Below are 17,584 nucleotides of genomic sequence, written 5' to 3'. Positions count from 1 at the left end.
GACTGCTGCACAGTACACATGCTCACTCAATGGTGTCTACCACTCCCACTGAAGATGTCATTGTTCACATATGTGCATTCTGGTCTACTCCCCTTGGCTGACAGGTTACACTGATGTCACACAAATGTTCTCATTACAGTGACAGTGGCTGGGCTTTTTCTGGACAGACCTCGTACAGTATAGGAATACTGTGGGGTTACTGTCATCTACACGTAATATGAGATGCTACATAATGTGTATCTGTGAAGCGAGTGCCTTAAGATTGTGATGCTCCTATCAAAATGTTCAGGCAATTTGTTGATTTTAATCATCTGTTTTTGAATGAGGAAATTAAGAATCACAAGTTTAGAAAGAATGAAAGGTGAAGAAGAATTTACTAGAATTATTTAAGTCTTATCTTCAGGAAACATTTAAAATCCTGATATTTTCCTTAGATATAAAGGATCTTGCTTGGATGAGAAAGTTTCTGCAATAAGATAACATAAAAAGGGAAATAAGCACATAAACAAAAGGTAAACTGTAAAGCACATCATCTCTTCTTTAATACTGTCCCTACTAATGATTTACTATGTGTTTTGCATTATGATCTCCTTACTGATTACTACATTACATTGAGAATAAAATGGCAATGGGTTTTGCTGAAAAATATCGTAACAATAAAAGCTGACTAAAGAAATTTTCACTTCTAACCATTATGAGCAATTCACATGCTCCCGAGGTAGCAGCAATTTAGATAATTAAACTATTCTGTATATGTACTAATAGGCAGAAAGCAAATAGATTTTTATTGTTGCACATTCACAGTAAGAAAAAGTTCTGAACAAAAGTTGACTGAGCAGTTTGTCTCTGACAGTCTTAGCTCACCCACAACTTAGATCTTTCTTTACAACAATGTACTTCTTCCATGTGCATTATTTGAAGGAGATGATGAAAATTAAAATAGTATGCATTAAACATTTCTACATGGTGATTTGTTTTCTAGTCAGAGACTCACTCCTATTTATTATGACCTACAGATTAAAGAAGAAATAAGATCCTCAGTAACCCATAATCTTATGGAGAATTACCTTATCATAACAATAAACAAATTAAAGTATGGCCATTTCAAAACATAAAACAATAGTACCTGGACTTGATATGAGCGATATGGCTGCAGTCAGATTTTAGAGATCACCTATCTATTTTTTTCAATATACAGTTCTATTGCATCTTTAAACCATCATGAATAAGTCTGAGGAATCATCCAGCATCTGGCTGTTTCTGTAGCCGGAAAAATTAGATCTTATCTGCCTGCTGAACTGTTCCTTTTTCAAAAATACAGATACCATCCCCAAATTTCCTGTATCTTTGTTTTTAACTGTTGCGGTTTGCTGAATCAAAACAGCTGAATTTGATACGTGTTTAATGTTATTTCCTTCAAGAATTAACTCATCTTTCCAGGCTTGAGATACTGAATAATCAATGCTAGACCTCATCCGAAACCTGTGGATGTAATTTTCAGCCAGAAATTTGTGATTTTGATAAGAGAGCCATTCTCTTGGACTACAACACTGACCGGGAAGTGAGTGCACACAGACCTCATCTTGCGACGGAAGCCCAGTGTGAACCCTTGATCACGGTCAGTACAGGACTGCAGACAGTGTGAAAGGCAGCCTGGTGCTTTCTATTTCCACGCCATTTGTCAACCCAGAGCTGCTTCCTTTTCTTTCCAAAGAGACTGAGTGCCACATTGATATGATTGAAGTCCCTCTGCAGGGTGCCCCCGGGGCTCTTCACAATAACTGAGTGTCCCTTCAGAGTGATGTCGACATTTTCTGGAATGTCAACAGCCTGATCGCTGAGAATGTTCTTTATCCTCTCAGTAGATGTGGATAAAAGAGCTAGAGCTTGCCTGTCTCAACAGCCTCATACTACAAACTAGGAAATTGAGAGAGTAAGGTTGAGAGCTCATTAATGGCACACCCTAGAATCCATGTTCTCAAATGTATCCTTCATTACCATATGTCCTTTACCTGTAATGTTTTCTCTGTTCCTACTGACCCCCGCCTCTCTGCCTGATGAGTTTTTTCATTATCCAATATTCAAATAAAGTGTCCCAGGTGGGGGCATTCCCATTACCATGCCATCCCGTCTCATTGCTACCATCACAATTGTCCTTGCCATGTATCTATAAGCCTACAATGCTAATATAAAAATATTTAAGCCTATTGCAATCAATTTTTAAAATCTGTCTCTAATTGTGAAACCTGCTTGAATAGTAACAATATCTTATTAAGAACGGAATCTGTGTGCCTGATTGAACTGTCACAGAAGGGCTCACAAGAAACACTCCTTGGTGACTGAAACAGGAACAGACGTAGCCAAGTGTGATGGCATAAATGCCAGAGTCCGTTCTTCACTGGACAAGGAGGGCTTCTGCCGGAATGATGTAAAATGCAGGAAAGACACTAAAAGGTTGTGCTTGGATTAAACACCATTGCTGCTCTTTCATAGGCCTGCATGATATAGAAAACCTGTTTTTCCAGGGCTTTAAACAAAGACAGCTTTCTTAGCAACTGGACAGGTATATGCAGGACCCAAGTAACAGAAAAGCAAATTCTCATTAGCACCTAGTTTCTGAACAGGCAATGTGCACTAAAAATAGGGAGCAAAAGAACTTCAGCATTATAAAATCATCAACAAAATCTGAAAAATGAGAAATCAGACATTGAGAATTCTATGCAGTTAGGCTATTACCCCAGCTATACTAAAGTGGCCACGTAGGCAGGCAGTAGCACGGACACAGAAGGGCATTAGGGAGTATCGTGGTGTCAGGGAAAAAGGAGTCTGAGCGGCAGAGCACAAACGGAACCATATCCGCCAGGCATACTTTTCTAAACTGTTCACTGCACCTTCCTTGATGGTGCTATGGAATATCAACTTAGGGAACTTCACACACATAGTTACTTTATCCAGGGATGCCATCTACAAAGTGCTCCCAGTTTGGGCGATCCTCCCCATCTCATCCTTTTTAGGCTCATCTAACCTTTTCTTTACCATCCTTACACCAAACAGTTATACAAACAGGCTAAGTTTTAGTCAAATGCGAAGTATTATTGAACTTTCATTACTGCTAGGTCTCAGATTTCTGCATGTCTTCTTAACAGAGACATTGCTACTCTTTGTTCTAGACCATCTTTTTAAGGATGTTAAAAAAGCAAACAACATTAATGCACAGACATAGCATCTTACTCAGGAGAAGTGAATAGATTTGTTTGCTGTCCTGGACAATAAAGCAAATGTCTTCCTCTCGGGCAAAGGCTAAGCTGGTCTGCTTGAAGACAGTGAAAGGCTGGTGGTTCCCTGAGATGAAAGTTCTTCAGCTGTGACACAGAAACACTGGATGTGCACAATTCCCCTACGCTGCCCGCAGTCACTCCATGGAATTTGGGGGGCAGGGAGAACAAGGCACACTTGAAGTGCATGCTTCCTGCTATACAGTACAACCATGTCCTTTGTCCCTGACCTAGAAATCTCATGATTGCTTCCAGCATCTATTACATGGAAGACTGACTTGTAAGCTTTCAAGCAGGGTAATATCTCCATCTCTTTTCTGTTCTTGACAATTATGTCTGACACAGTTTCAGTGCTACGAATACAATGAGGAATAATCACTATGACCTGCTCTAATGGAGTTTGTACTTTATAGAGGAAGACAAAAAAAACCCCATGTAAATAATAGAAACCATGATAGCCACAGTCCCACATAAATGTAATATAAGGCAATGGAGAGCTATGAAAGAGAGTAATTAGAGATACAGAGGGTAGGATAGTGAGGGAGAAATACTTCTGAATAAGTGATATTTAAATGGGGATATGAACTATAAGAAAGCCATCCCCTGGAAGTATGAGAGAGGAGTGTTCTAGACAGTATGTCAAAACAAAGGGTTCTAAGCTGAGTTTGGGAGTCAGGAGACCAATTTAGGTAAAATAGAAGTCAAGGGGAAAATTTCTTGAAAACTATGTGTGAGAGGTTGTTAGGGTTCATAGTACACAATAAATTCTTGAAAGAGCTAGTAAAAGAAAAAATTGAATTTTCTAAGTAAAATTGGATTTTTTTAGAAGGGGGGAAGTAACTAGCCAAGGGGGAAAACGATACTGGATTTCTGTTTTAAAAAGATAATTCAGATTCTAATAGATAAATATATTGAAGAGGTTAAGTGAAATCAGATATGTACGGTAGAAACAATAGAATTTAGAAGGCTATTTTTAAGACAATAGACAACAGAGGGAAGTATATTAGAATAGGCAATGGAGATATAGAGAATTATAAATAATCAAATATATTTCAGAAGTAGAACTGAAAATTCAGTGTAAATAGTGAGTGAAAGAAGGAAAACTGATATCTAGATTATTGGCAAAAAACAACTCCATTCATTCTCTCCCACCCTCCCTCTCTTCATTCCTTCACATTAATTAAGGGCCATATGAGTGGCAGGTGCTCTATTAGAACATGGGAATATAAGAGTGAACAAAATAAAGGCCCTGCCATCAAGCAAGTTGCATTCCAATGGGAGGTAGCAAAAATTAGCAAGTGAAAGTATTACAATGTTTTGAGAAATTATGCAATATAAGGAAGCGATAAGCCCAACTGGAGAAAAGTAAGAGGGTCTCAGGATAGAGGATGAAAAGAATTCTGTTTAAACAGTACAGTTAGGAATGGCTTTTGCTGAGATGGCATCTGAGAAGAGACCTATGTGAAGGGGTTGAATGAGCCAGGCATACCTTGGCATGATATTTGGCTCTTTCAGGCAGAAGGGAAAGCATAAAGGTCTTGGGGCAAGGGGGTTCAAAGAGGACAGTTTCATTTACGTGAGCGTTTCAGGCTCTAATTCTTGACTGAGCTTTTCCTTTTCCTTCTCTCAAAAGTCTAAATAAATAACTAACCAAAAACAATCAGGCCCACCTTGTTAATCACGTGTCTGTCCTAGCAGGGAGCCTGGCATTGATTTGGCTCCCGATAATCAGCTGCTCCCAAATTAACACCTCTTTCTCTGGCAAAAGCAGTGTTTGCTTTAAAAAAGAAACACTCTCACAGAATACTGTTTGTTTAAACTTAGACTCACTCATAAATAATTAATTTTTCCTGGCCTCTGTCCACTCTTCTGTGAGCTGCTGCTTCCCTTGACCTCTGAGGGGATTCAGCACATTCTTGTTCAGCTGGATCTTTGCCACCTGCATACAAATTTGCCTTAACTTAGCCCATCCTAAAAAATCAGGACAGTTTTAAAACCTCACTTGGCTCCAGTGTGCTCCTCCAGATAGTGCCTCATTTTGTACCATACCCTTCAGAGTAAAGCTGTCAAAAGAGTTGTGTATGGTCACTCCTTCCTCGTGTCCTATTTGTTCTTTATGAACATTGTCAATTTGAGCTTCTCTCTCTTTTCCTAATCAGTATTGGAAGGGGTGTGTTGCTTTTATCACTCTTTTAAAAGAAGTAGCTTTGACCTTGTTTAATACATATTTTACTCTTAATTAATGCCTGCTCTTTTAATAATAAAGGCTAAGTACAAAGATCTGAGCAATATCCTGGCGCCCTGTATCTTTTCTATATTTACTCATTCAGTCCTCACCACACCTCTGCGAGGCAGGTGCTATTCCTATCCCTCATTCATTATAAATGAGTAAAAATGGAGAGCTTAAGTTACTTTCAAGGTCAAAAACTGTCAAGAGAGAAAGCAGAGATTCACATATAGTCAGTCTGGCTTTGAAGACAATACCTCTTTATTAAGGCTTACCTTCTACTTTCTCTAGGTTTATTTTTAGCTTTTGTTTTTTAACCTTTAAAATTGTTCGATGCTTAGGTCATTAATTTGAGCCTTTATCTTTTTTTTCCCCAATATAACATTTAAGGCTGTATATTCCCAACTGAGTTACACTCATTCACATTACACAAGGTTCTGTAATATCCATTTTGATTTTCTCTTTTATCTACCAATTATTCAGAAAAATATTGTTAAATTTCTAAACTTACAGAGGTTTCCAGACAATTCTGCTTATTGCTAAATTTCTCACTTTACAGAGCTACTGTCAGACAATGCTGTTTTTAAAATACTTATCTTGTAAAACTAGTTGTAATTTGCTTTACAGCATAGGATGATGTCTTTTCATAAATGTTCATGTATGTTTGAAGTTGTTGAATTTTTACTGTTGTTTGCAATGCCTTTCATATCCTCATTATACTTAGTTTATTGATTGTGTTATTCAAACCTGCTGGCCTGTTTGATCTATCAATTATTGTGGCAGTTAAGTAAAATATTCAAATATAGGTATATATTTTCTATTATATTTACATTCTATGTTTTTGGAATTATTTTTTAGAGTATATATGTAACAATTTTATGTAATCTAGATGAATTTAATTTTTTATCATCATGCATGACACTTTGCCTTTAATAATTTTTTTTTCCACTGCAGACTATTTTGTCTGATGTTAACATAATTACACAGGTTTTCTTTTAGTTATTATTTTCTTATTTTTCTGAAAATTTTTACTCTTAACATTTGTATTTTTATGATTATATTTACCATATTATTTTATGTTTTTATTTATCTCAGATTTTGTGTTTATAGATGCCAAGATTTTAATATATAATTGTGAATTGATAAACAAATGAGTAAACAAACAAACAAAAAACCCTCATCAATAACAATGATGGTCTTGACATATTTGGATTTCAAAGGTAAGTAAAATTTTATGCACATTCCCATAGATCAGTAAGACATATAAAGTTGGCTTAAAAAGGTTTTGCCATGATCGATATAAAAGCATACCAAATTACTGCAATAACTTCATATAAGAAAAACTTTATATTAAAAATATAGAAAAGGAATATCAAAATAAAATGTTAATTTAAATTGAGTAAATCTAGTTTTAATGAAGAAAACTTCATTAATTTATCTTCCTTATTGCCATTTTGTCTCTGTTAAAAGAAAATTCTATCATAGAATCTAGCAAGCCACAGATAGTCCTTGTCAAACAAGAATCAAAAGTATATATTTTAAAATCCATTCTTTGGCCTGGTAATTCCTAAAGTACTTAAACACATACTTCTTTCACTCATTCTATGAATAGTCAAATGAGACCTAATTATAACTGATAAATAGTAACTTAGATTTAATTTTTTTTACAATTCCTTGATCTTAAAAATCATGTACTTCCTTATCTTTCACCCCAAAATGTTATTCATATATTAATTAAGGAACCATACGCAAAGCTCTAAAATGAAAACAGAAGGCAATAAGGGAGGAAAGAGCTAATTGAAGACCAGCTAGATGGGCACAGGGCCCCCCCACACATGAAAGCTGACTTGATATCTGTAATGGAAGACTCTTCCACTGAAACAAACTGAAAGTGTTTATGACCCATGCTGAATTTCCTCTTCAGCTTCTTCATGAATACTTCCTCAACTAAGGTGTTCATTACTTCAGTCCTTGAATTTGAATCATAATATGTGGTTGATAAAGCACACACAACACACAAACTTGAGAATAGGACCAAGCAGTTATTTGGTGTAAAGAACCACACAATTAGTATCTGTTTGCTTTCTTTTGTCTTTCCAAAAGAAAGACAAAAGATTAAATTATCTCCAAATCAGAATTAATCCAATTTAAAAACACAAACCACAGACCCAGTTTAGATTAAATGCCTCATTATTCCTTAAGTGGCACATTTTCCAGAAATATAAATAGTACAAGACAAAGACTTGTACTATTTTTAAAGGTGTGTTTGCAATATTCTAATTGAAACAACTAATTGCTAGCTGTGCAATAATCAAGATAATTTTTTATTACATGCGGTATACAGAGGTAATAATTAGGACTTAACATTTTTCTCTGTGCAATATATTAAGTCAAAAGATACTAACTAAACTTTAAGAGATTTCTGCCCAGATGACTTCCCAAGCATAATATTTACAAAGAAGCAACATTTTAATTTATTTTATACTTTGTATACTTGTAAAACATTTTTGAAAGCAAATTTGCTTAGTGGTAAACATTCATACCTATTTGAGTTTGTTTCTGGTTCTCTGAGAGAGATGTTATAGACAAAAATGAAATGGAATCTATTATTATGGCATTTCTTTTATTTTTCAGCTTTATTTGCATAAATCAGACACAAATCATATGGACTTTTTAAAAAAGGATATATAGTAAGTCTATAAAATACTTTGCCTTCATGTGTTGAAAAACTATGTGTAAGCACAATTAAGAATACTGAAGATAATTCAATAAATGAGGCAAAGTGCTACCTTAATAAAACTTAAAAGTCATCTGGATCACCTAATTCAAGAACATTTTGCAACAGGTCATAAAATAACAGCCATATGTAATGAAATCTATGCCTTAATAAATACACAATAGAAAAATTTCTTCTAAATGTATCAAGTATATCTACATGTCATTCATTAAATATGTGACAATGTCAAAAAATTTCCTAAAATTAGTTGATAAATATATTTTAGGGTATGTTCATAGAGGTTTTATTGGAAGCAGTAAGAACAAACTAAAAGAAAAAATCAATGACAGAACTTACTGAAACAAAAGATTATATTACAGTATTAACTCTCATTTGTAATTAAAAATATATTTATTCAACATTCTGATACCATTTTTCTTAAGACTTTAGTAAATATTTAAAACAGATTTAATTATCAGATACTAACATTTATTATCCATTGAATAGAAATTTAAAAATTTCTTGATGGTTATCAAATAACTTACAAATAAAGTCTCTTCTGGAATATATGTGAGATAATTAAATAAATTCAAATGGGTCAGATTAATCTGACTCACTTTGCAAGTTAGTAAAAATTAGTTCTTTGACTGCACTAGTCAGTTATTTGCCTCAATTATCCACTCTATTGCACAGAACAAAATTATAGGAATTTTTATCTAAAATTCAGCATAAAATTATGTGCAGATTTAAAAATAATAACAAGGAAAGGTGTCAGTTCTTCCTGGAGTATTTGGTAAAATTCACCTGTGAAGCCATCTGGTCCAGGGCTTTTGTTTGTTGGCAGTTTTTTTATTACTGCTTCAATTTCACTAGATGTAATCTGTCTATTCTGATTCTCTCTTTATTTTTGGTTTAGTTTTGGAAGATTATATGTACTAACACTTCTCTTTCTCAAACTATTTCAAAATATTCTAGAGGAGAGAAAGCTGCCAAGCTCATTTTTGAAGGCCAGCATTATCCTAATTCCAAAACCAGATAAAGACACTACAAAGAAAGAAAATTACAGGCCAATATCCCTGACGAACATGGATGCTAAAATCCTCAATAAAATATTAGCAAACCAAATATAGCAATGCATCAGAAAGATCATACAACGTGATCAAGTGGGATTTATCCTGGGGATGCAAGGTTGGTACAACATTCACAAATCAATAAATGTGATTCACCACATAAACATTATCAAGGATAAAAATCACATGATCATATCAATAGATGCAGAAAAAGCATTTAATAGAAACCAGCAAAAATTTGTGATAAAAACTCTCAGCAAAGTGGAAATAGAGGGAACATATCTAAACATAATAAAGACCACATAGGACAAACCACTGTCAGCATCATATCCAATGGGCAAAAACGACAGGTGTTCCCTTCAAGATCAGGAACAAGATAGGGATATCTGCTTTCACCTCTCTTATTCAATAGAGTACTCAAAGTCCTAGATACAGCGATCAGAAAAGAAGAAATAAAAGGCACCCAAATTTGAAAGGAAGAAGTAAAACTGTCTTTATTTTCAGATGACATGATACTGTACAGAGAGAACCCTAAAAATTCAACTGAGAAACTACTAGAACTGATAAATGAATTCAGCAAAGTTACAGGGTAATTAATTAATATTTGCAAATCAGTGCATTTGTATATGCCAATAATGAACTAATAGAAAGGGAAATTAAGAAAACAATCCAATTCACAACTTCTTCAAAAAGAATAAAATACCTAGGAATAAATCTAACCAAGAATGTGAAAGACCTGTTCTCAAAAAATTGTAAGACACTGAAAAAAGAAACCGAAGATACAAATAAGTGGAAGTATATACTGTGTTCATGGACAGGAAGAATTATGATCATTAAAATGTGCATGCCACCCAAGGCAATCTATATAGTCAAAGCAATTCCTATCAAGATGCAATGACATATTTCACAGAACTAGAACAAACATTTCAAAAATGTATAGGAACCATAAAAGGCCCCACATAGCAACAGTGATCCTGAGAAAGAATATCAGTTGGAAGAATCACACTACCTAATTTCAAACTATACTATAAGGCAATAGTAATAAAAACAGCACAGTACTGGCATTAAGACAGACACATAGATGAAGGAAACAGAATATAAACCTCAGAAACAGAATTATGTCTCTATAGTTAATTATCATTTGACAGAGGAAGCAAGCACATACAATGGGGTAAAGATAGTTTATTCAATAAGCAGTGCTGGGAAAGTAGGACAGATATGTACAGAAAAATGATACTAGACCACCGTCTTACACCACACACAGGAACAAATTCAAAATGGACCGAAGACTTAATTATTAGACCTGAAACCATAAAAGTCCTGGAAGAAAATATAGGCAGTAAAATCTCAGACATTGTTCGTAGCAAAATTTTATCAGATATATCTCCCCAGAAAAGGGAAACAAAAGAAAATAAAAACAAAATAAATGGGACTACATCAAACTAAAAAGGTATTTTTTGCACAGCAAAGAAAAACATCAACAAAATAAAAAGACAACCCAGGGAATGGGAGAACATATTCACCAATACATCTGATAAAGATTTAATATCCAAAATTTATGAAGAACTTACAAAACTCAATGGCAAAGAAACAAATAGTCTAATTAAAAAAATAGGCAAAGGACCTGAATAGACACTTCTCCAAAGAGGACATGCATATGGTCAAGAGACATAAGAAAAAATGCGGAAAGTCACCAGAAAAATGTAAACTTAAACCACAATGATATCTCACCTCACACCTGTCAGAATGGTTATCACCAATAAATCAATATAAAGCAAGTGCTGGTGAGATGTGGGAATAAATGGAACCCTTTTGTACTGTTCTTGGAAATGCCGACTGTGGAAAGCAACATGGAAATACCTCAAAAAATTTAAAAAAATGGATCTTCCTCTTCACCCAGTGATCACAATCCTGGGACTATATCTGAAGGAACCCAAAACACTAATTCAAAGGAACGTAAGCACCCCCAGGTTCATTGCAGTATTATTTACCATTGCCAAGATATGGAAGCAGCCCAGTGCCCATCACTAGATGAATGGATGAAACAACTGTAGGACATTTACATATTGGAATACTACTTGGCTATAAAAAAGAAGAAAATTTTACCCTTTACGACAGCATGGATGGAGCTGGAGAGCATTATGCTAAGTGAAAAAAGCCAGTCAGAGAAAGACAAATACCGTATGATTTCACTTATGTGTGGAATCTAATGAACAAACTGAACTAACAAAGACAGACTCAAAGAGCACAGGATGGCTGTTATGGGGGTTTGTAGCGGGTGGAGGGATTGAGTAAAAAGGAAAAAGGACTCATGGACATGGCAACAGTGTGGTGATTCAAGGGGGAGAGGAGTATAAGGAGGTTAAATGGTAATGGAAAAATACAATAAATGATTACAAAATAAAAATAACAGAACCACCAACTTATTTCTTTAATATAATAGGTCCATACTTCACTTAGATTCCTAAGATCTCTACATCTATAGATAGGTGGAGTATTTAAGGTATCAGAATGTGTGTGATTAAAAAACCCTAACAGTTTTGGATGTCACTGCTTGTAAATTATTTCTCAGTTAACCCTTTCCTAACACTTCAAGGCAGGTTAACTGAGTGATTTACCAAAAGCAGATGGGTTTCCAGAAATGTCAGACCAATACCTTTCATTTGTTTGTCTGCTAACTGTAAGTATAGTACATACTGAATTCCAGAAAAAGCATCTCATCTACCTTATAATTGGGTCTGAATCTGTTTAATTGTTCCTTATTTTAAGTATTTTGGAATTGGATTACATGCATTGAATATGAAGTATTTAATATGTCACTTGGTTATAATCACATTGAAATAATAATACAGTATCATTATATACTGTATATAATCCAACAATGCAGCATCAAAATAACAACACAAAATTCATAAACCTGGTTAGTTGTGCTCACATTGTTCCTTCTGTGCCTATTCCTCTTAGTGTGATCCTTGGGTCCATGGGATTTGTAAACATTCTCCTGGGAGTACAAGAGATTTTCCATAATACATATATTTACAATATTGTATTTTATGTTCTAGGACAACATATATTTCTATTGACCATATATTTGGCTCTTACATCTGAGTACCACACCCAATTTCCTGACTTGCCAGTTTAACTGCTTATATTATACTACTGCACTGCAAATGTGTTTCTGTTATCTCAAATATAACAACTTCCAGTAAGAAATACTAGAGGTTGTTAAATAGGTGACTGATGAGTAATTTTATTTAAACTATAATTAGCATTATCCAGAGGCTCATTTGAGACAATAACTATCACAGAACATCAGGACCTTGGTCATGCTCCAGATACTGTGACAAAAGTGTCATAAGAAAGGCACTTAAGCGCAGTTCAGATTTGAGAAAAGCCAATGTACGTTACTTAAATACTTAGCTTTATTTTTGTTTCTTACATGAAAAAGAATGCACTGAAAACTATAATAAAAGATGTTGTAATATGTTTTTAAAATTACACATGAAAAAAATTACCAAAATATTTATATAACCATGCATGCATCCCTACTAAATAATGACTGCCATGTAAGTATAAAAGTTCTTCATAACTAAAGGATTGCAAAGATTTGCAGTTATATCATTAATATGAAGAAAAAAAGAAGACAAATACTTCATTTTGTGGATGTGAATTATTTATAATGTGTGATTTTACTAAATGAATACATGGATTATTTCTCAAGCTTCTGCATTGATAGATTGCATAGAAATAGCTGAATGGAAGTTTGGAAGTTCTGATTAATCTTGTTGCAATTAAAAACCAAGCAGAGACCAGATACTGCATTCAGCTGAGATTTTTTAAGACTTTTTAATAAAGAGACTATTTACAGAAGTGTTAGCAGGATTGAGGGAACCAATAGGCAACACTGAGTCACCCATTCACTCACAACAGCAGGAAGACAATATGGCATGGAGGTCCCACGGGCAGGTACAAGAAGCTGTGTTACTAGACTTTTCTTAAGAGCAGGAACCTTGGGAAAAGCATTGCGAGACAGGAGCTGTAGACTGAATAGAATTTCTACAAACTGCGAGGCAGAAGAGAAGGAACAAAAGGATTAATCCCTGTATTCTTTCCTCCCACACTCTGATCTCCAGTGGGTAACTCGAACTGGTCAGACCCTATTCAAAACAATGTGCAAGGAGACTGGGGAAGGCACTCCATAAGGAAGAAGTCTGTCAGGGCACATGGTAGGGTAAATGAGTTGGAGTGCAGGATGGTTCTCGGGAGGAGGGGGGAGGTGAGAAAGAGAGTAGGCAATAGATTGCCCTCTGTAATGTCTGACTTATTAAAATAAATCAACAAGAGGTTCACACAATGAGAAATAACTCAACAAATGGATGAGTCATTTTTTGCTCTCAACAGTTAACTATGTGACCTTGTTGGTTTTACAATCTAAGTCATTTTTTGCTCTCAACAGTTAACTATGTGACCTTGTTGGTTTTACAATCTAAATTATTTCTCATTAGAACTTCAGCAATGTGCCTTGAATGACCATCCAGATGTTTTAAAGTAGGTATTTTGAAAAAAAGTGCTGCGGAAGTGTCCTCTCTGCCCTTCCCTGATCACACACCCTTCCCTCCTTCTTGAAAATAGCCATCATCTTGATTTCTTGGTAAGCATGTCCTGTTTTCTTTCCCCCTTTATCACCTTTGTATATGCCATTGCCTACCTGGGGTTTATCAGAATGGAAAATTTTATATACTCTCTGTTGTTGTTGTTTTTTAATAATACCTTTATTGAGATATAACTTTCACTTCATAAAATTCACCCTTTTAAAGTATACAATTCAGTGGTTTTTAGTGTATTCATTGAGTTGTGCTACATGGACCAAGAGAAGGAGAGAGGTTCAAATCAGTAAAATCAGATATGAAAAGGACACAATACTAATTTTACAGCAATAAAAATATAAAGGAATGCTATAAACAAAGATTTTCCCATTCAGCAGATGATAGACATTGAAACTATTTTGACATTTTGGCTATTGCAAATAATGCTTCTATGAACATTCATGTGAAGGTTTTTTATATTTTTGTGGACATATATTTTTATTTCTTCTAGCTAGATACCTATGATCAAAGTGGAAAAGATGGGTCATATAGTAACTCTGGCTTTAGCTCTTTGAGAATCCATTATTAAAATCCTGTCAGCAGGAGCTCTATTTAATGGACATTTTAAAATTTGCTAATTCGGCCTCTTTCCTTGGTGTAGGTCTATTCATTTTCTATTACTTCTAGAGTCAATTTCAATAGTTTGTGCTTTCCAGGAATTATTTCATATCAACTAGGTTTTCAAAATGTTACAGACTCTACCATGCAATTATATGCATATTGTTTTATACAATTGCTTTTCAGATCAGATGAGACAGATTGGAAGAAGAAATATGCATTTTTATTGGCAGTTAATTTTTTTTTTAATTAGCTTTACCAGTGCTCTTAATTTCTGTCATAGGTTTGAATTACTGTCTGGATAATTTTGTTTTACATAAAGAAATTTTTTTAGTATTTCTTGTAAGTATCATCTGCTAGATATGAAATCTCTATTTTTGTTTATCTGTGAATGTCTTTATTTCATACTCATTTTTGAAAGATAATTTCATTGAATATGAATCCTGACTTTCTGTGCAAGTTTACAGCATTTTGAATATATCATGACAGTGCCTTCTGACAGTTAATTTTATTGAAGTTCCCTTGCATATGATTATTACAAGGACTTGCTGTTTTCAAGGTGTTCTTGAAAACCTTTTTTTTCATTAGTTTTACCATGACATATCTGAGTATAAATTTATTTCTTTTTATTGTGCTTAGAATTTGTTGAGGTTCTTGGATGTAAAAAAATAGATTTAGGGAAAATATCCAGTCATTATATTATCTTTTTAAAATTCTTTTCTCTCATCTCACTCCCCAGAAAGTATAGCCTTGGGCATATGAGTCACCCACATGACAGTGGCTTTAGCAGAACTATCTTTGGCGGCCACTTTCCCCCGTCTTTCTTGGTATCACACTAGCAGTTAGGATCCACTAATTTTTGGTTAATTGTTCTATTGTTTCTGACAATGTCCTGGGGCACAAATTGTCCACATTATGGTCCAATTAAATTAAGTCCTGTTTTCAGGGATGGTTTTGTGGCAAACCTTTAAAATTTGTTCTGACCACAGTGGGGTTCTTCTCAGTTGTATTTCTCTGTGACTTTCTCGTACTGGCCTGGAGTTCAGCTTTTTCTCATGGAGCTACCAGCTTCCCATTATTAATAGTTGCTTAACAAATAGTCACTTCTTTGGGGGAGGGCTTCAAAGCTCTCAGTTCTCATCGCCAGCCTCTCCCCCTGAGCTAAATTTCTGCACCATTGCTCCAGGGCCGCAGAAATGGATAGTCACCTGCCTCTCTTGGAGTGATACCCCTCTCTAAGAGGTGGGTCTTCTTAGCGAATGACACTATCTCCCACTCCCACACCTGGGGTAGAGCTTCTAGCCTACACCAGGGGACTAGGCAGATAAAGGAAAGCCCTTAATCTTGGGGTAGGCATGAGGGGTGAATAAGAAATGGTGACAGCCTGCCTCTCCTGGGGAGACAGCATCATCATTGGCTGAGACCTGGGTAGAGTAAGCTCTGTATTTTTGCCATAGCCATCCAGAGTGGAGCTTCTGTCATGCTGAGATGGGGAAGTGGCACATAGAGCGGGCATGATAGCGACAAGTGCCACACACTTGCTATTCTCCCTGAGATTTAGTAGATGTTCTTGAAGAAATGTTTTTATGTTTGCTGTAGGTCCATAGGATTATTTCTTAAAACTTTAGACAATTGTTTGCTTGTTTACTTTTCATCAGTTATGGTTGTTTTGCTAGAGAGAGAGCCGACAACGCCATTCAGGAACATATCAGCAAGCTGTTTTTTTTTTATGACTTTCTCTCTGTCCTCAGCAATGATTGCATTCACCTATACTGATAAATGTGGTATGTGTTGTTCATTAATTGTTATTGCCTAACATTACTCCATTTTATGGCTATATCAAAATTCTTTTCTGATCTAAAACTTATGGACTTTTGCAATACAATAAATATTGAGGATTATTATAAATATCCTTTTACGCACAACTACAAGACTTTCTCCAAGTCATATGCTTAGGATTGCAAAAGCCGGATTATATAGTATGATAATAACCAAGTATTATTACCTAATGATAATAAAGTGTTCAAAATACACTTTCTATAGCAGTGTTCAAGAGAGTTCAGGATGAGCCCTTATCCTTGATATAATTTGACATTATAAGTCACTTGTAATTTTTGTGTATACCATTGAGGTTTCATTTCATGATTGTTAATGAAATTGAATGTTTTCTCATGTGTTTCCTGGCCATGCATATTTACTCCATGGTAAAGTATATAATTTTTGTCCATATTTCTGTACTTTTATTTATGTTTTATTAGCAATGTGAGAATTTTTTTAACATTCTGGAACTACTGATACTTTATCTAATATTGATGCTCAATTTTTTAAAAATTTTGAAAATATTTAAGTTTCTGACTGATCATTTTATTTCTTAAGTATATTTTTTATGAAAGATCTTTAGCTTAGAGTAATTGAATTTATTGTTTCTCCATGAGACTTCGTGTACATTCCATAATGTTCTTGCATTTCTTACCACAGGTAGTGCTTTGCCCATTGTGCTCATCAAACACAAAACATCAAACTTAGGGCTCTTCCATTTTTCACCCCAGGCTCTGCTCCTCCACATCACTGTTACATCTGCATCACAGACAATGATCTATCTGCAATGCCTTTTCATTTATTTCCGCAGACACCTCTTCTTCTGCAGCGCTTTTGCGCTCATTACCACAAGCTCTGTCTGTAATGTCTCCCATGGCTCACCACAGGTCCTGCTCCTTCCATTGCGTCCTTCCATTCGCCACCACAGGCACTGCTCTATCTGCGTTGCTGCGTCATTCTGCACCATGGTCAGGGCTTCGCCCTTATTGCTCCTCCATTCGTTGCCTTTCATCACGCGTCTTGATCTTCACCACGGACTCTGTTCCATTCCTGGTTCAGTGCTTTTTCTCCTAGCTCAGCGCTTCATCTGTACTGTGTTCGCATTCCCCAGAGCAGGCAGCGCTCCCTCTGTTGCGCCTGCCCCTTCTTCTTCCCAGGCAGTGTTCCTTTGTAATACTTCCTCCCACCCCCACCCCGTCTGCGCCTAAGCACTGCTGCGCACATAAAGCTCTTCCACTTCCACAAAAGACCCAAATTCTCTCCTCACTCAGGGC

The 17,584-nt window shown here is 35.4% G+C and overlaps 1 pseudogene; it reads right to left on the bottom strand.

Annotated features, from left to right (window-relative positions):
• Positions 1-1,275: 1,275 nt before the first annotated feature.
• Positions 1,276-17,322, bottom strand: LOC129081041 (60S ribosomal protein L9-like; annotated as a pseudogene).
• Positions 17,323-17,584: the final 262 nt, after the last annotated feature.

The sequence above is a fragment of the Pteronotus mesoamericanus genome, unplaced genomic scaffold, assembly GCF_021234165.1.
Source record: "Pteronotus mesoamericanus isolate MK-2021 breed Mesoamerican mustached bat unplaced genomic scaffold, CSHL_Meso_final contig_94, whole genome shotgun sequence".
NCBI lineage: Eukaryota > Metazoa > Chordata > Mammalia > Chiroptera > Mormoopidae > Pteronotus > Pteronotus mesoamericanus.
Note: the sequence above shows the minus strand (reverse complement) of the source record. Positions and strands in the feature narration are given on the sequence as shown.